We start from the raw sequence: 20,457 nt of genomic DNA, 5'->3' as shown, positions 1-20,457 counted from the left end.
TCCATAGAATAACGTCTAACATTTATTTAGTACTTTCAAGCACTATACTAAGTACTTCACAGGTACTATACAATTTAACTCCCGAGCAACCCCGTGGGGGGTAATCAAGCTTTATTATCTTCATCTGTCAACAGCCATCAATGGTGGAGAGCCAAAGTCAGGTTCAAGTAGGCCGTATCCAATTAATCCAAAGTAATGGACACCCCGTCAGTCAACAACTGGGGTTTTATCAACGTACTTTTCGGAGAAACCCCCTGAATTCCCCGCTTTACCTTTCTATCTTGGGACCGAAACCTACTCCGCGGTTGCTAACCCTGAAGGGAGTTTCCTGGAGAATCTGAGCACCCTTGGTGGAGAAGCTCAGACCTACGAACCGAGCAAGGCAATCTCAGGACTCCCGGAGTGCCGGAGAGGAAGGAAGAAACAGGTCAGTTGGCGCGAACTGGACTCTTGTGCTTCTGGGTGGCGAAAGGTGAAGGGACTGTACGCTTCGCCCACGCCAGCCTGGGGCTTGGGATCTCCTGACCCGACGGGGAACCACGGTGCGTTTCCCCAACTACACTGCACGTCACAGGGTAGGGCGACTTAGTCCCGCCCACCTTCTCCGCCCCCTCGTCAGTTTGGCGCTAGGACCCCACGACCCTCAACCCGGCCCTCTCCTCCCACTAGGGCTAGATCCGGCCTTCGATTGGTGCTCGCGCGCGTGATTCCCGCCCCCGCCCCTTCCGTCATTGCCAAAATGGCGCCGGTAGCGGTGGCCGCGGCGGCTGGAGTCGGAGAAAGAGGCGGAGGCAGTGGCGGCCGCGAGGGGAGGGGGAGTCCCGTCTGACTGAGACGGCAGGCCTGGGCGGGCGGGGGTGCCGCGGAGGGCGGAGCGCCGGGCTGGGGATGAGCTAAGCGGGCTCAGAGCGCCGCGGCATTCCGCCTCTCGTGTCCCGCTGCCGCGCGTGAGGGAATCCGGCGCGGCTCTTCAAGCTCGATCCGCTGCTCGCTCGGGAGCCAGCTGGGAGGTGAGTGCGGGGGCGGCGACCCGGGCAGCGGTGGCAGGTGGAGCTGTCACGGCCCGGAGAGGTGACAGCCGGGGGCGCGGGAGCGGGGCGGCCGGGCTCGGGGAGGCGGCATGGATGGCCGCGACCTCCGCCCGAGAGCTCTTGAGAGCCGGGAGGTCCTCCGCGGCTCGGTCCGCCCCGGGATGGCGTGGCGGTGCTGAGAGTAGCACCCGCGCCTCTGCGTCGGACGCGTGGGGGGCTCCTGTGTTTTCATTCCAGATTTTCTATTCCAGGCTGGCCTGGGGCTGTTGTTATTTGCGAGTGGGGGCGGGGAGGGGGAGGTCCTGGATCTGGGATTTTGACAAGCCCGTTACGTAAGTCGGAGGTGGCTTCCCGGAATCCCACCTGCTCGGTATCTGAGACAGGCGGCGGGGGGAGCCCGGGGTGCCTGGAGGCCCACTTTTCCTCCCAGGGTCTGTCCAGCCTTCCCCGGCCCGCGGGCACGGGTTCTGCGTGAGCGCGGCCAGCGTCCAAGTTGGCCAGTTTTTTTCTAGTCTTTTTGGGGATGGTGTGTGGTGGGGGAAGGGAACGATTCCTGGTTACCACCATTCCCTTTGAAGTTTATCGCTTTCTGGAGGTGGGGGGGCAGGAAAAACAGTAAAAAGCTTGTGACCTAAAATTGGGTCGCAGCGACAGCTTTTCATTATCGTGCTTTTAAATGACAGATGTGCTGGAAGATTTTTGTTGTTGTTCCAATGTGCTTTTAATTCAAATGTATGGTTACGCCTAGAGCCATAGAGGTTTTTGTCTTACAGGACAGTTATTTCTTGTTTGCAACAGCAGGACAGGCATTAGTCAACAGGCATGTATTTATTTAAGGAGAAAACGCGTGTCAGCCAGCTAGAGACCCGTGAGGGCAGAAATTGTATTACTCTGTGAATATGTTATTCTTTAAAATGTATTATACATTAATGAAAAGAATAGCCCGAATGTGAAAGAAGCGGTCTTGCAAGATTACAAGCTGTTATTTGGTGTGTATATAGTCTCATTCTATTTTCTGTTTACCCTAGTCTACCTCTTCTCTCCTTGGGGGAGGAGGTGGAGACACCTGTAAACAGTGTAGCCCCGGTTACACTAATCTATTGTAGTACATTTGGGATTATTTTTAAAAGTATTCTGGGGGACTTAAGATTGGGTAATAAGCAAGGACTCTTGAGCAAGTTATTCAGTTTATGTTGATAGTGGTTCTGGGATTCGACTTTTGAAAACTTAAGTATACAAAATTTCTGAGCTGTTTGAATCCTGTTCGAACTTAAAATAAAATATTATATTTGGCTTCTTTTTCGAAAACTTTGTTTTGGGCAGAATTAAACATTATGGGCAATTTTTACTTCATTTACACAATTTCCCTTTGAACCACAGCTCTCAGTCCAGAATAGCATATGTTATCATCATTATATATAATATGTTACATAATTTTCTTTTTCTGAATGATTAAACATAGACCTACTTCACTGTGAAGTTTAATTTTTGTTTTGTATTATTTTTTAAGCCCCTTCCATTCTGGGATCACTGTGGAGTTTTATAACAATGTACTTGCTAAGAAATTTAATTGATCTTGATACCAGTCGCAAATTGGGAATAAATATAAATACATTTTGGCCCAAGTTTTAAACTTATAGACACAAATTTACATTTTTGAAAATTGGTGAAGCAATATGAGTTTTTTGTCTGTGCAAGAGAGCCAGGAAGTTGATGCTGATTTGTTCTGAACTTTTCCACATGAATTACCACTGGTTTAAAGAGTTATTGATTCTCAAGTTCCTGGAACTGTTGTCCTAGTTCTGGTAACTTGAATAGTATTTAGTATAATTGGGAGGCTAGAAGAAGTAAGAGACTACATGACATTTATTAATTCATTTAAAAAATTATGGCAGAATTGTAAAATAGAATTAGCTGGGGTTAATAGAATTGTAAAATAAAAGTAGCTGGGACTACAGGCGTGCATCACCGTGCTTGGCTAATTTTTGTATTTTTTGAGACGGGATTTCACCAGGTTGCCCAGACTGGTCTTGAACTCATGAGCCCAAGCAATCTGCCCGCCTTGGCCTCCCGAAGTGCTGAGATTACAGGCGTGAACTGCCGCACCCGGCCAGTGTAATTGCTATTATAAAACTTGGTTTTCCACTGAGTGGTATTAGTTACATTATATTTTGTTGTTTGCAGAATTTTTTGAAGCATTCTATGTCCTACAAAAACCTAGTTAAAGCACTGATGCAGATAGAGGTGTTTGGTATATAACAAATCTTGTGCTATTCCTACTTAAATTGATGGTGCGTTGTTCTAGGTGGAAAACAAAAGTTGCTCTAGCAGGAAAATTGACTTGTTATTCTTGCCTTCTCCGATGTCAGAGACTTATCTTTGGGCGATTTTTCCTTTTTCCTACCACAGGTAGAAGAAGAGTGACTGAGAATAGCTGATACATTTTTCTTCCTTTCTTATTTTATTTTATTTTACTATCTAATGCCCCAGATAGATTGTTTATTCAGTAGAATTTGTGGGAGGATGCTGGGGATGGAGGGAGTCAAGCACACCACACTTCATTATTGTATATCATAGTTATCACTTTGAATTCTACAAGACCAATGTAGAAATGTACATTTAAGAAGTGTTTAGGCCCTATTAGGTGGCTCATGCCTGTGATTCCAGCCCTTTGGGAGGCCAAGGCAGGAGGATCCCTTGAGCCCAGGAGTTTGAGGCTGCAGCAAGTTATGATTGTGCCACTGCACTCCAACCTGGGCAACAGAGTGAGACCCTGTCTCAGAAAACAAGAAACAAGAAGTGGTTAATTTATATAGCATTTTATAAGAGTGGAACAATTTTAATAGTCAAAATGCATTATAATATGGGAATGGTGAAATTAATGATAATCTATATGGTGGATACAGCTTCTAAAAATCATTTTTAAAACGTACTGACATAAGAAAGTACAATATAATGTTAAGAGAAAAATTAGAATATAAAGAAACATATAGGTATAGATGGCAAAAAGATTTGCAGGAGATATATAAAATAGTAAGAGATGCTATCCCTGGGTGATAGAATTATAGGTAATTTTTATTTTAGTTTTTGTGCTTTTCTCTGTTCTGAATAATTACTACTTTTTTTTTTTTTTTTGAGACAAGGCCTGGCTCTGTCACCCAGGCTGGAGTGCAGTGGTACGATCTCAGCTCACTGCAACCTCCACCTTCCAGGCTCAAGCCATCCTCCCACCTCGGCCTCTCAAGTAACTGGGACTACAGGCATGCGCCACCATGCTTGGCTAATTTTTCTATTTTTTGAGACGGGGTTTTGCCATGTTGCCCAGACTGGTCTTGAACTCGTAAACCCAAACAATCTGCCCGCCTTGGCCTCTCAAAGTGCTGAGATTACTGCACCTAGCCAATTATTACTCTTTTAATTATGAAAAAGACATTGAAATATTTTCAAGGGTCATAGGAGAAAATACTGAAAATCCCAAATAACTATTGCTACAGTAGGAAAATTATCTTAAGGTTGTTAGCAAAAGTAACCCAAAATATCGTGCTTATTTTCATTATACAATAATAGACACAGCTTGTAATTTAGATGAAGACGTTCTCTTAATAACCAGCACTAACCTTGTAATAGTTTTACGTATGTGGATTTTTGTGTCTTTAAACATTGCTTCTCACCAAGGTTTTTCTTTCTTCCACCAAAGCTGTTCTGTGTTGACAGTGCCACCTGTTGATGGATTCCTCTACTTAGTCATTTCCCCATTACTTCGTCAGTCAGTAGGCAATGGTCTTTGATTATGAGATGCCAGATAATTTGCTAGTTACTGAGATTACAAAGGTAAATAAATGAATAGTGATTTCTGGCCTCAGACCCTGGGTCAGAATTTTTTTTTTGCTTTTTGGACCATCAGTACATATTGTGTACTCAGGTTTTCCTGTTTCTCTGCCAATAGCCTGACACCTCAGGCAGTATCTTTTTCCTGGTGCTCATATGCTTTTGTAACTTTCTTCATAGGAATGTGTGCTGTGAGTTCTAGACAACAAATTTACAGATACATTTTTGAAACATTACTTGATTATAGGTTTGGGAATCCTATAGTTAGAAGGGCTGCCTATATGTTCATCTATGGCTGTTATTATTTTTAAAATGTGTGACACTTTCTTAGTTCCTTCTTTGTGCTTCCTTCTGTTAAAAATCACAAGTAGAAAGCAAGAGAGAGAAGAGACAAAAAGAAAGAGGTAGAAAGATATCAAGGGAATTTTCCTACTAGTGTTATACTTTATTTTCACTGAGAATAGTGAGTCATTAAAATGTATAGTAAGAGATACTGTTTCTGACATACTTTGTTAAAACCTGTCTCTCTTGATCTGTGTAAAAATGCATTTTCCATATGTATGTTAAAGTGTATATACATACATAAGCTCACACAGTTTAGCTGTTTTTGTTTTCAAATGAAAGCTGAAATATGAAGATCAGAACTTTATTAAATTTCTTAATTTTGTTGTAATATTGTTTTGTAGATGAGAGATTTTTATTTTTGAAAAGTTTTAAAAATAAATAGCAAAACTGTGTACACCCACATACCCACATATAAAATGTTAACATATTTCATTTTTGCTTCAGATATATATTTAATTTAAAATAACTATTTATATCGTAGTTATCACATTGAATTCTAAAAGAGCAGTGTAGAACTTTATACTTTCTTGAATATTACAGATCATGTTAAAGTCCCTTTTGTTCTCCCCAGTTTTATCCTCCTCACCTTCATCTCCCCTCGCAGAGGAAATTGTTGTAATGAATTTGATTTGTATCCTTCTAGTTTATTTTTTAATAAACTGTATGTATGAACAATGACATGGCATTGCTTTGGGTGCTTTTGAAGAACATGTACATTGGAGTACATTTCAAATCATATTCCCTTGGTGTGAATCTTGACTCTGCTACTTAATTTTGTGACCTTAGGTAAGTTATTTAATCTTTACATGCCTCAGTGTCCTCATCGATCACATAGGGATGATAGAGGTGTCCACTTCATACAATTGTTGTAAAAATTAAATGAGCTTATTTATTTATTTAACTTATTTTTATTATTATTTTTTTTCTTTTTAGAGACTAGGTTTCATCATGTTGCCCAGGCTGGTCTCAAACTCCTGGGCGCAAGCGATCCTACTGCCTTGGCCTCCCAAAGTGCTGGGATTACAGGCATGAGCAACTGTGCCTGGCCTAAATAAGCTAATTTATATAAGGTAGTTAAAACTGAGTCTGGCACTAAAAAAAAAAAAAAAAAAAAAAAAAAAAAAGTATGTTATAGTAAGTTTAAGCAGCTGTTAATATGATTGTGTCATGATATATGGATTTTAAAGCTTGCTTTTTCATTTTATTTTTTTCTGCCCTCAATCCTTGTTGATACCGTAGGTCTAGTTCACTTATTTACACAACTGTATAGTGTTCCAGTGAAGGAATATATACAATTTATCATTTCCTCTATTGATGAGCATTTAAATTGTTTTCATTTTTTATCTATTATAAACATTGTCTCATGAGTATTCCTGTAGCTCCTGAAGCAACATGCCATAGTTTCTCCAGGTCATATACCTGACTGTAAAATTACTGGGTCCTAGGATATAAATATTTTTCTCTTTATAAGATATTTATAGGATATTGCAGACAATTTCTGTTTTTTCATATCCTTGCCAGCAGTTAATGTTATCAAATTCTTTGATTTCTTACTGATTTGTAAGTTTTTTTGTTTGTTTTTAGGTATTTTCAGCATAGTTACAAATGCTAGGAAAACTTATTTTTATTTGGCTTTTGAAGTTTCCAGGTCTCTTGAACAATGCCCAATGTGGACCCAAGTTACTGTAATTTTGTCCTATAGTATATATTGTTGATAGTGAGCTTTGCATTGTACTTTCTCCAAGTATGTTTAGTTATATTCCTCTTCTGAGACCATGAGGAAGTGTTTCAGTGTTTCAGAATTCAATGTGATAACTATTATATAGTTATTTTCTATTAAATATAAATCAGAAGCAAAAATGAAAAATGTTAATGCTTTATGTATGAGTATGTGAGTGTATACTACATTTTTTGGTAATTTTATTTTTAAAACTTTTCAAAAATAAAAATGTCTCATGTACAAAACAACATAATAACAAAAAGAAATTTAATAATTTTTTTTTTTTTTTTTTTTTTTGAGACGGAGTCTCGCTCTGTCACCCAGGCTGGAGTGCAGTGGCCGGATCTCAGCTCACTGCAAGCTCCACCTCCCGGGTTTACGCCATTCTCCTGCCTCAGCCTCCTGAGTAGCTGGGACTACAGGCGCCCGCCACCTCGCCTAGCTAGTTTTTTGTATTTTTTAGTAGAAACGGGGTTTCACCGTGTTAGCCAGGATGATCTCGATCTCCTGACCTCGTGATCCGCCTGTCTCAGCCTCCCAAAGTGCTGGGATTACAGGCTTGAGCCACCGCGCCTGGCCTTTTTTTTTTTTTTTTTTTTTTTTTTAAAGAGACAGGATGTTGCTCTGTCACCCAGGTTGGAGTGCAATGGTGCGATCATGGCTCACTGCAATCTCAACCTCTTGAGCTCAAATGATCCTCCTGCCACAGCCTCCCGAGTAGCTGGGACTACAAGCACGTGCCACCATTCCTGGCTAATTTTTTTTTTTTTTTTCTTGTAGAGACTAGGTTTTGCCATGTTGCCCGGGCTGGTCTCAAACTATGTGACTGCTTTGGCCCCCCAAAGTGCTGGAATTATAATCGTGAGCCACCATGCCCAGACTTTATAAATTTCTGATCTTTGTATTTCGGCTTTCATTTAGAAACAAAAAAAATTATTTACCTCTACAAAAGTCATATGGATTTTTTTTTTTTTTTTTTTTTTGAGACAGAGTCTCGTTTTGTCACCCAGGCTGGAGTGCAGTGGTGACTCACTGCAACCTCGGCCTCCCAGGTTCAAGCAATTCTTGTGCCTCAGCCCTCCCAAGTAGCTGGGACTGCAGGCATACACCACCATGCCTCGCTAATTTTTGCATTTTTTGTTAGAGGTGGGGTTTCACCATCTTGGTCAGGCTGGTCTTGAACTCCTGACCTCAAGTGATCCGCCCACCTCAGGTTCCCAAAGTGCTGAGATTACAGGCATGGGACACCGTGCCTGGCCCAGGTAGAAGTTTTATTAATATAATTAGTACCACAGTTTTGCTTTAGTCCCAAATTTGAGTGGCCTCCTCCTGCTTGGAGGAGGGTTTTCTGCTCCTGAAGTGCTTACCAATTAAGGAATCAAAGTGTGCACATAAAAAAATGACTTATAGGCACTTACACATACAGTATTATAAGTGGTTCATCCATGTTGAGATTATTTTGCACAATACAACTTGTATTTCTGTTTTTGTCCAGCCCACTATACATGACTTAAGGGACTAAAATCAGATTGGTTAAGGCAATAACTTCCTCATATTTTTACTATTTTTATTCAATTTGAATAAATGTTTTCTTATAGAAAATGTTTAGATTTACAGAAAAGTTACAGGGAGTTAAGGTATACCTTGCACCCAGTTTCCCCTATTTTTTTTTTTTTGTAAGAAATGGAGGTCTTGTCATATTGCTAATATCTGACATTTCATTGTTAAATTTGTCAGCGTTAAGGAACTAATATTGGTACATTACTACTAACTAAAATTCATTTATTTGGATTTCATTCGTTTTTACCTAAGGTTCTTTTTTGGTTCCAGGATCCTATCCAGAATACAACAATACATTTAGTTGACATCTTTCCTTACCTTATCTGGGCTGTGATGGCATTTCTGACTTTCCTTGTTTTTGATAACTTTGATAGTTTTGAGGAGTATTGGTCAGAGATTTTATAGAATGTCCCTCAGTTTGGGTTTGTCTGATGCTTTCTTCATGGTTAGACTGGGGTTATGGGTTTGAGGGAGGACAGTCACAGAGGTAAAGTGCCACTCTCATTGCATCATATCAAAGGGAAATACTCTCAGTATGGCTTATCACTGATATTGTTAACCTTCGTCACCAGGCTGAGCTAGTGTTTGCCGGGTTTCTCTACTGTAAAGTTTTCCCATACTCTTTTTGGAAACAAGTCACTAAGTGCAGACCACACTCAGTGGATCTAGCTCTATTTTCTTTTTTTTTTTTTTTTTTTTTTTTTTTTTGAGACGGAGTCTCGCTGTGTCGCCCAGGCTGGAGTACAGTGGCCGGATCTCAGCTCACCGCAAGCCCCACCTCCCGGGTTTACGCCATTCTCCTGCCTCAGCCTCCCGAGTAGCTGGGACTATAGGCGCCCGCCACCTCGCCCGGCTAGTTTTTTGTATTTTTTAGTAGAAACGGGGTTTCACCGTGTTAGCCAGGATGGTCTCGATCTCCTGACCTCGTGATCCGCCCGTCTCGGCCTCCCAAAGTGCTGGGATTACAGGCTTGAGCCACAGCGCCCGGCCAGCTCTATTTTCTTAAAGGTGCACTGTCTATAAAATTATTTGGAATTCTTCTGCTATGGGTAGTCTTTTTTTTCCCCATTTATATATTTATTCAATCATTTATATATGTATGGATTCATAGATGTTTATTTTATACTTGGGGTCATAATCCTATACTACTTTATTTATTTTGTTGCTCAAATTGTTCTATCAACAGGACATACTCCATTGTTTTTTTTTTTGAGTACTTCCTTACTTTCTGGCACTAGAAAAAGTTCCAGACTCATCTTGTATATTTCCTGCCGCAGCCCTAGAATCAGCCATTTTTCCAAGGATCCCTGGTTCTATTTTTTGGTGAATCATGTTAGAAACCAAGATCTGGTTACTCAGTGTGCTCATTGCTGTTGTAATATCATGACTTCTAGACCTTTTCAGTGTATAGACCTGGAAAATATATGTATGTATACACATACATAACTATTATCTGTATCTATATTAAGGTAAACATGAGTTCATACTGATGTCTTTGACTATCAATACTATATAGTTCATTCTAGCTTTACCCTGTTATCTATTACCTCCAAAAGTGAGAAATCTGGCTCACGCCATCTGGCATCCATTAAGTTATTTGTTCAGTCCCATCGTCCATGTGCAGTACTTTTAGAATTGTTAACCTGTATCTCCATGAGAAATGCCTTTACCAAAAAAGAGCAGTGCTTATGTACAGTTCTTTTTGTTGTTAGAGTTTCCAGTTTCAAGTTTCCCAAAGTTACTTAAGTCAAACCTTTTCCCCAACATCTGTATTATTTTTATTTTTTCTTAAATTGATCTAAATTACACAGTAATTACATATAAAGCTTATAAAAATTTCCCTTGCTCAACTAAAGATCTTTAGCTTCAGATGTGTTTTTTTTTTCCCTCCTAACTTTTGTGGCCAAAAAAAAAAAGATCCCTTCCATCAGTAGTATTTCCTGAGGTTTACTTAGAATAGCACTTCTTCATTTGGTTGTTAGTTGACATCTTTACATTTGGACTAAGAATTATTATTGCTACAGATATTACAATATGTAATATCTGTTACATATTGATAAATGCTCTTTGATAGAACATTAAGATTACTGTAATTAAATATGTAATATTTGAGAACTTAAAAATGTACCTGTATTCCTGTAGTAACTTTGTATGTTTTAGCTAATTTAACTCCCCCAAGAAGTCTATGAGGTAATTATTTTACTCATTTATTTTTATTTTTATTTTTGTCTGTTTTCAGGGGGGGGGTGTGTGTGTTATTTTGCCCATTTTAAAGATGAAGAAGTTAAGACACAGAGAGTTTAAACAAGTTGTCTGAGGTCACATTGCTAGTAAATGACAAAGCTGCAGTTTGCAACCAGTCTGATTGTGGAGCCTGCACTCTTAATCACTTTGGCATATTATCTTTAAATAAACAAGAAAAGTTCGAAGAGTAGTACGGGTTATGAAGGAAGTAAAACAGGGTGATCTGAGAGAATGAACGAGAGTCGTTAGAGTACTTCTTGGGGAAACCCTCTCTTGGGAGATTGACACTCGACAAGCAAGAAGGAGCCAGAAATGTGAAGAGCTGAGTGAGGAAAGAGGAGTATCAAGTGCAAAGCCTTGCAATGCAAAGGGGCCTGGGATGTTTGAGAGCAGAAAGGCACGTGATGTGGCTAGGTGTAGTGAACAAGGATGAAAACAGTCTATGAGGGCCTGTAACACTATATGTGAGGTCCTGTGTAGTGCATTGTTTAGTATTCACAGTCACCTACTTTCTCAGTTTTGCAGATGAGAAAATTGATAGAGTTGTCTGTATCAACAACAAGGGCCCTTGTGGGGTCCTAAAATCCTTTTTCTCTTATTTACTCTTTATCCCACTGTCGTTTAATTTCTACTTTCTCATATCACTAAACTTGCTCTTGTAAAGTAACCAATGACAATAATACTTTCTCAAGAAACTCTGCCCCATGACTTCCACCATGCCATCCCCTTTTGTGTATTCTCTGCCTGTCCCATAAACAGTGGTGTTTCTGAGTTGGCCAGTTGTTCTCAGCCTTCACATTGTCCTAACCTACAGTTATCCCTGTAGTTTCAATTACTGTGTATCTACCTATTACTCCCCAGGCCATTTTTTCTAGCATCAGTCTCTTTCCAAAGCATCAGATTCAATTATTTTATTTATCATCTTCACTTCAAACTCTTCTTGTCCAAACTGGACTTTATTTCCCTATCTATAGTTTTTCTTTCAAAGACATCATGTACTACTGTTGACTTCATCAACCAAGGAAGAAACTTTGAAATCCTTCATGATTTCTTCTCTCTCTCTCTCTCTCTCTCTCTCTCTCTCTCTCATTCCTTACATCCATTTATTTACTGAATTCTGCTGGATTTATCTCCTAAATATTTTTGAATCATTTACTTCCCCAGCATCCTTGTTCCAACCTCTGCTCTATTAGGAACTATTTCCTTACCTTTTTGTGATTTTCCTGTCTTCAGTTTTATCTCCTTGAGATTCACCTTCTCAGAATTGCTAGAATGGTATGTTTGAAACATAAACCTGAAAATTCTTTATTGACTCCCCATGTGAATGTGATAAAATTTTAGTATATCATTAAAACTCTCCATGACTTGGCTTATACCTGGTTCTCTAATCTTAACTCTAGTAATTTCTGTCTTCTACTTTCCACTCCAGCTCTGCAGAGCTGCTTTTTGATAATTCGCTGAATATACATACTGTTTCTGGATTGTTGACCATTGCTTATATAGTCCTTCTGCCTGGAATGCCTTTGTTTCCTCCTTCCTTTTTCTTTTTGCCTACCTAACTCCTTTACAACTTTTAGGACTCAGCCGGGCATTACTTTCTCTAGAATGCCTTCTCAGATCCATACTCTTACCTGGAGAATTGGGACCCTCTTGGAATAATCTGTTGGTAACTGTGTTATAGCTCAAGCACCCAGACCAGAGATGGCACTCAGTAAGAATTTATGGAATGAACTATAGTTGTGGAGAGGCAGGATAAAGTAGTTGCCTCCAGACCCAGACTGCCTGGGATTGAAACCTGACTTTGCTGTTTGACTGTGTTAACTCTGTGTACCTCATTTTCTTCCCTGTGAATAGAGTTAATGATGCCTTCATAAGGTGTTTGTGAAGCTTATGTTTGCTAGTGCAAGTAAAGTACTTAGAACAATGTCTATAACTAATAAATATTCAGTAACTAAGCTATTATAACTATTGTTGCTCTTAAGTATTTTAATTTATATATCTCCTCCACCAGGCTATGAATTAGTGAATGAAAGAACAAACCAACTAACCCTGGGTTTTAAAATGCAAGATACAACTCTAGCTTTTGAAAATGTCATGGCAAGTTGACCATTAATCTTTCTAAGAGGTCCAACATTTGGTGTCCTGTCACAAATTTGAAATTGGCGTTGATCCATTGTGGAAAACAGTGTGGCGATTCCTCAAGGATCTAGAACTAGAAATACCATTTGACCCAGCTATCCCATTACTGGGTATATACCCAAAGGATTATAAATCATGCTGCTGTAAAGACACATGCACACGTATGTTTATTGCGGCACTATTCACAATAGCAAAGACTTGGAATCAACCCAAATGTCCATCAGTGACAGACTGGATTAAGAAAATGTGGCACATATACACCATGGAATACTATGCAGCCATAAAAAAGGATGAGTTCGTGTCCTTTGTAGGGACATGGATGCAGCTGGAAACCATCATTCTCAGTAAACTATCGCAAGAACAGAAAACCAAACACCGCATGTTCTAACTCATAGGTGGGAATTGAACAGTGAGATCGCTTGGACACAGGAAGGGGAACATCACACACCAGGGCCTATTGTGGGGATGGGAGAAGTAGGGAGGGATAGCATTAGGAGATATACCTAATGTAAATGATGAGTTAATGGGTGCAGCACACCAACATGGCAAATGTATACATATGTAACAAACCTGCACGTTGTGCACAGGTACCCTAGAACTTAAAGTATAATAATAAAAAAAAAAAATTGGTGTTGATGATTAGTATTTCTTTTTTTTTTTTTTTTTTTTTTGAGACGGAGTCTTGCTCTGTCACCCAGGCTGGAGTGCAGTGGCCGGATCTTAGCTCACTGTAAGCTCCGCCTCCCGGGTTTAGCCATTCTCCTGCCTCAGCCTCCCGAGTAGCTGGGACTACAGGCGCCCGCCACCTCGCCCAGCTAGTTTTTTTTTGTATTTTTTAGTAGAGACGGGGTTTCACCATGTTAGCCAGGATGGTCTCGATCTCCTGACCTCGTGATCTGCCCGTCTCGGCCTCCCAAAGTGCTGGGATTACAGGCTTGAGCCACCGTGCCCGGCCGATGATTAGTATTTCTTAATTGTACCACTTAATTAGTTGCTTATTTAAAATTCAGCATACTTTTCTTATTAATAGCACTGGTTAAACTCTAGGAATGCCCTTTACTTACTTTTAATCTTCATTTAATCTGTACTGTAGCATTTAAATAGCCTTTCCTCTTTTGGATTAAGGTGTGAGGGAAGTAGCTGTATTAAGATTGTATTTTTTTATTCGGGCATAAATGAAAGCATGTTATAGAGAAAGGTTGAACAAGAGCACAGAATGGGCCTAGCAGGGTGGTGCACACCTTGTAATCCCAGCACTTTGGGAGGCCGAGGTGGACGGGTCACTCGAGTCTGCAATATGTCATTAAAAATTATTGATACCTCTGCCTTCTTCCATTATTGTAAACAGTTACAATAAATCGTTACTTAACCTTTTTTTTTTCCTGCTAGGTGTGGTGGCTCATGCCTGTAATCCCAGTGCTTTGGGAGACCAAGGCAGGAGGATCACTTGAACCCAGGAGTTTGAAGCAGGGCAACATAGCTAAACCCCATTTCTCCAAAAATAAAAAAACAAAATAAATAAATGGTCCAGACACTGTGGCTCACGCCTGTAATCCCAGCCTGGCCAACGTGGCGAAACCCCATCTCTACTAAAAATACAAAAATTAGCTGGGCATGGTGGCGTATGCCTGTAATCCCAGCTACTTGGCAGACTGAGGCACAAGAATTGCTTGAACCTAGGAGGCAGAGGTTGCAGTGAGCCAAGATTGCACTGCTGCACTCTAGCCTGGGTGACAGAGTGAGAGACTTTCTCAAAAACAAACACAAAACACCAACTAACCAGGCATGGTAGGGTTCCCCTGTAGAGGCTGAGGTGGGAGGATCACTTGAGCCCAGGACTTTGAGGCAGCAGTGAGCTATGATTGTGCCACACACCCCAGCCTCAGCAACAGAGGTTCTTGTCTTAAAAAAAAAAAAAAGTTTTTTTTTTCCCTTCTTTTTTTTTTTTTTTTTTTTTGAAACAGTCTCGCTTTTCCCAGGCTGGAGTGCAATCTCGGCTCACTGCAACCTCTACCTCCCAGGTTCAAGCGATTCTCCTGCCTCAGCCTCCCGAGTAGCTGGAATTACAGGTGCACACCACCATGCCCGGCTAAGTTTTGTGTTTTTAGTAGAGACGGGGTTTCACCATGTTGGCCAGGATGGTCTTGAACTCCTGATCCACACGATCCACCCACCTCGGCCTCCCAAAGTGCTAGGATTACAGGCATGAGCCACTGTGCCTGGCCTTTTTCCTTCTCTTGAATTTGTATCTTGAGATTAACAAAGGTTTTTTTTTTTCTTCTAATTTTTATTTATTTATTCTAGACATGCGGTCTCACCATATTCCCCAGATCGACCTCAAATTCCTGGGCTCAAGCAGTCTTTTCGGAGTAGCTGAAACTGTAGGCATGCACCACCTTGTGGGGCCCTAAAATCGTTTTTATGGCAGTCAGTGTTTAATTTTTGATAAACCTTTGTTTTAGTCTAAATTTAACATTTTTCATTTTTTCTGAATACTAGAACTAACTATATAATCTTGGAAAGTTTCATAAAAGTACTATTTGTTTTGTTTTTATCTCTGGACTGGCTGTTGACATATAGATTTTCCCAGTCTTGCTAAGCTTTAGTTACGTGAGACTGGCCGGTTTCACATGTAAGTTTGTCTTGTTTTAAACCTGGGAACAAGCCAGGCGTGGTGGCTCATGCCTGTAATTCCAGCACTCTGGGATAAGTTTTACTGTGGGTAAAATGCTCCCAAATAGCATCACATGCTACAGAGAAATCTTTCATGAAAGGAAGCGTCAATCAATGTGGCAAATTTCACTGTTGTCTTCTGTTAAGAAATTGCCACAGCCCCCTGAACCTTTAGCCACAACTATACTGATCAGTCATCAACATCTCTAGCAAGACCCTCCATCAGCAAATAGATTACCACTTGCTGAAGCCTCCCATGATTGTTAGCATTTTTTACCATAAGTATTTTAAAATTAAGATATGTATTTTTTTTTAGATGTAATGCAATTGCATACTTAGACTATGGTATAAATATTTTTTATCTTTTAGTTGTCAAATGAACCTTTGTTAAAGTATTTTTCATTGTGCTTCTTAACTAGCTGGGCATTCCACCATACCACTGTTGATGTTGTCTATGATGCCATGAGGATGGCAGCCATCAGCATTGCAGCCCGTAGACTGGGCAGTCCCCAGGATCTCTTTAATGGTTCCAGAGTTATTTGGCTAAAGATAGGTGCTGCATCTGTCGATCAATGTTGACAGTCTCATCAAAAGTGATATTTCCACTTTGTTTAATGTTTTTCTGTTTCTGTCTCTTGGTGCTTCATCGAGGGCTTTGATGATCAGTGCAGAGGCAGAAGGTACCACCTCAATCTGGGCCTGTCTGCTCTGAACAGTCAGTTTCTTTTTTTTTTTTTTTTTTTTTTTTTTGAGACAGAGTCTCGCTCTGTCGCCCAGGCTGGAGTGCAGTGGCCGGGTCTCAGCTCACTGCAAGCTCCGCCTCCCGGGTTCACGCCATTCTCCTGCCTCAGCCTCCGGAGTAGCTGGGACTACAGGCGCCCGCCATCTCGCCCGGCTAGTTTTTTTTTTTTGTATTTTTAGTAGAGACGGGGTTTCACCGTGTTAGCCAGGATGGTCTTGATCTCCTGACCTTGTGATCCGCCCGTCTCGGCCTCCCAAAGTGCTGGGATTACAGGCTTGAGCCACCGCGCCCGGCCTGAACAGTCAGTTTCATAGTTATCCTCAGACCCTCCCAGTCACCAGTTGCCTTGGCACTGTCACCAACCATTTTTGGAGACAGACCCAGGGAGCCAGTCTTTGGGAACCAGCACAGATGTGGCGCTGAGTTCGCCCCTGGTGCACCTCAGGTATACAACTTTGATCTCATTGAGGTTGAACTTTGGTGGCATGGTGGAGGCGGCTGGTGTCAGGTGAACTTAGATTTGGGACAACTGAAGAAAGTTGGCCTCCTCTGAGCTGAAAGCAACATAGCTTTTTTTTTTTTTGATATGGAGTCACGCTCTGTCACCCAGGCTGGAGTGCAGTGGCACGGTCTCAGCTCACTGCAACCTCCGCCTCCCGGGTTCAAGTGATTCTCTTGCCTCAGCTTCCTGTGTAGCTGGATTACAGGCGTGTGCCACCATGCCCAGCTAATTTTGTATTTTTAGTAGAGACAAAGTTTCACTGTGTTAGCTAGGATGGTCTCGATCTCCTGACCTTGTGATCTGCCTGCCTCGGCCTCTCAAAGTGCTGGGATTACAGGCATGAGCCACCATGCCCGGCCTGCAACATAGCTTTTTATATGCGCTAGGAAACCAGAAAATTTGTGTGACTTCCTTTATTGTGATATTGGCTTTATTGTAGTGATGTGGAACCTAACATACAGTATTTCTGAGGTATAGCTGTAATGACTGTGGTATTGGGGAACGGTTTTTTTTTTTTTTTTTTTTTTTTAGGTCACTGTATTTTACCACTGAGTATTTTAGTTGAGGACTCTGAAATGTCATGTTTTTAAGATAAATGGGTGTAGATGGGTGGGGAAAACTATAGAATGTTACTTTGGCTTGTTAGGTAAGACTGGTGTTATCACCGGAGAAGAAAAATCTCACCCAATTTTTGGTCAAAATTGTAGTAACTGATATTATTTTTCTTTAAAAAATAATTTGTTCAGATAAAGTCTAAGAAATTCCCTATTAATCTCTCATTTTTTCTGGACACCATAACTTTGTAATAGAATTTTATTCATACTCATAACTACACTGAAGTTGGATTTATAGAATATTGTTTGAACCTGCTATGTTTGGTGAATATTTTTCATTTTATTGTGCTGAGGAATATCTGAAGATACCAGCTTAACAGCCTTTTTTTTTTTTTTTTTTTGGATACGGAGTCTCACTCTGTCGCCCAGGCTAGAGTGCATTGGCCCAATCTCAGCTCACTGCAGCCTCCGCCTCCGGGTTCAAGCTGTTCTCCTGCCTCAGCCTTCCAGTAGCTGGGACTACAGGGTTTCACCGTATTGGCCAGGCTGCTCTCAACCTCCTGACCTCGTGATCTGCCCACTTTGGCCTCCCAAAGTGTTGGGATTACAGGCGTGAGCCACCGTGCCTGGCCTAACAGCCGTTTTTTTAAACGAAACTTTTTTTTCGCTTCTATGATTAACTGATATTTTGCTTTTCTTTTTTGAGGTTTAATCAAATTTTTTGTTTGTGGCCCAGTGCAGTGGCTCACACCTGTAATCCTAGCACTTTGGAAGGCCGAGGCAGGCAGGTCACTTGAGATCAGCAGTTCGAGACCAGCCCGGCCAACATGACGAAACCACATCTCTACTAAAAATACAAAACTTAGCCAGATGTGGTGGTGTGTGCCTGTAATCCCAGCTACTCGGGAGGCTAAGGCTGGAGAATCGCTTGAACCTGGGACATAGAGGTTGCAGTGGGCTGAGATCGTGACACTGCACCCCAGCCTGGTCAACAGAGTAAGACTGTCTAAAAAAAAAAAATTGTGTTCCCATTAGGCAAAGATGCTGGAGTTTTCACAGCACCTGATAGAAGTACAGCCAAGACTCATGAAGGGGAAGGGAAACCAGGAACTGGAAATTTATAACCCAGGCAGCTATTTTCTTTTTTTCTTTCTTTTTTTTTTGAGACAGAGTCTTGCTCTGTCGCCCAGGCTGGAGTGCAATGGTGCAATCTCAGCTCACTGCAACCTCTGCTTCCTGGGTTCAAGTGATTCTCCTGCCTCAGCCTCCTGAGTAGCTGGAATTACAGGCGCATGCCACCACACCCGGCTCATTTTATATTTTTAGTAGAGATGGGGTTTCACCACATTGTCCAGGCTGGCCTCGAACTCCTGACCTCAAGTGATCCTCCCGCCTCGGCCTTCCAACATGCTAGGATTACAGGCCACCGTGTCTGGCCCCATGCAGCTATTTTCTTACTACCTGGGGTAGCATGATATCTCTTGAGTCTTCCTGCTTTTCCACTTCATTTTTCTTACTTTGCATGTTGTCTTTCACCACTGCACATGGCTGGACATGTCTTCTAACTTTTAAATTCATATATTCGCTCATGGTTCTGTGATTTCATTCTGAACCTCTGGGAGAAAATTCAGTTTGAGGCAAGTATCTATGTCTAATCAGCTGTGGCTGATGAAGCCAAAGGTTCATAAAACATGGCTTTCAGGCCCATACAGGGCATATAATTCTCAGAGGATAGGTGTGTAGGTAAATAGACTTTCTAAAAGGTGGTGAATACAAAGGAATACTTAATGATAAAAAAATTTATGATTTTTTTTATGAAATGAAAAAGATACTGCTCAGTGGTTTTATATATAGTAGGAAACTTTATTTCATCCACAATCTATACATGATTATTGTGAAGACTAAAAATGTCTCCCTTTTTTAAGAAAAAAACAATGGAGGTGATTAGCTTCCGCATGCAGAATTGGAAGTTTGAGTCATATTATTCTATGAGCATATGTGTATGATGATATATACCTTCTTTAACCTAATATTAATACCATTAATACATCACATCATTCTTCATTTAGCGAACATTTATTGATTGCCTACTCTCTGCCAGGGAGTGTGCTAGAACAGATGTTTACAGAGATGGGGGTGTAACATTGCTTACTCTCAATGCATAATCTAGTTGAGAAGAATAAATGTTCAGAGAAATAAATAGAGTATTAATGTGATAATCATAGTAGAGATATGTGCAAGATACTCTGGAAGCATAAGAAAAGAGACATGTCTCCATGACAGTCTCTCATGGAGAAAAGGGTAAGGAAGGCTTCGAAGAGCAGGTCTCCGGTGTTACATAGTAGTTGGCCATTGGAATAGAGATATTGTGACAGGAGGAACTGAATTTGCAAAGGTGGCATGGAGTTGTGTAAAGGGAGAAACTGTAAATGGTTCAGTATGACTGAAGTGAATTTTTACCGTGTTTAACTTAACGAAACTTAAACTAAAACTTTTTTTCATACCTGTCCTTCATATGGTAGTAACGATTTACTTTTTTAAGAGGCAATTGTATATTGTAGAATACTCAAATCACTTTTTGTTATATAATTTTGATGTCATTTTGGGAATTGGGAATGAGATGTCACTGATCATTTGCTTTCAGATTCCTTTATTGCTTTTTTTTTTTTTTTTTTTTTTTTTTGAGGGAGTCTTGGTCTGTCACCCAGGCTGGAGTGCAGTGGCATGATCTTGGCTCACTGCAACCTTCACCTCCCAGGTTCGAGTGATTCTCCTGTCTCAGCCTCCCAAGTAGCTGGGATTACAGGCATGCGTCACCACGCCTGGCTAATTTTTTATTTTTAGTAGAGACAGGGTTTCCCCATGTTGGCCAGGCTGGTCTCGAACTCCTGACCTCAGGTGATCTGCCTGCCTCAGCCTCCCAAAGTGCTGGGATTATAGGCGTAAGCCACTGTGCCCAGTCTCTTTTCTTTTCTTTTTGAGGCAGGGTGTCACTCTGTCCCCCAGGCTGGAGTGCAGTGGTGTGATCATAGCTCACTATAGCCTTGACCTCCTGGGCTCAAGCAGACCTCCCACCTCAGCCTCCTAAGTAGCTGGGACCACAGGCATGAGCAATCATG

At 41.1% G+C, this 20,457-nt stretch overlaps 1 protein-coding gene across 14 annotated transcripts in view; it reads left to right on the top strand.

Annotated features, from left to right (window-relative positions):
- Positions 1–918: 918 nt before the first annotated feature.
- DENND4A (DENN domain containing 4A) overlaps positions 919–20,457 on the top strand; it is a 130,339-nt gene continuing 110,800 nt past the window's right edge. For all 14 annotated transcript variants that reach the window (XM_077939605.1, XM_077939601.1, XM_077939595.1 and 11 more), the window contains exon 1: positions 919–1,010. The gene's annotated coding sequence lies outside the window, so the exon portion shown is untranslated. The remainder of the gene's footprint in view (positions 1,011–20,457) is intronic.

This window comes from Macaca mulatta, chromosome 7, assembly GCF_049350105.2.
Source record: "Macaca mulatta isolate MMU2019108-1 chromosome 7, T2T-MMU8v2.0, whole genome shotgun sequence".
In the NCBI taxonomy this organism is placed as follows: domain Eukaryota; kingdom Metazoa; phylum Chordata; class Mammalia; order Primates; family Cercopithecidae; genus Macaca; species Macaca mulatta.
The sequence above is the reverse complement of the archived record's forward strand: the minus strand, read 5'-3'. Positions and strand labels throughout refer to the sequence as shown.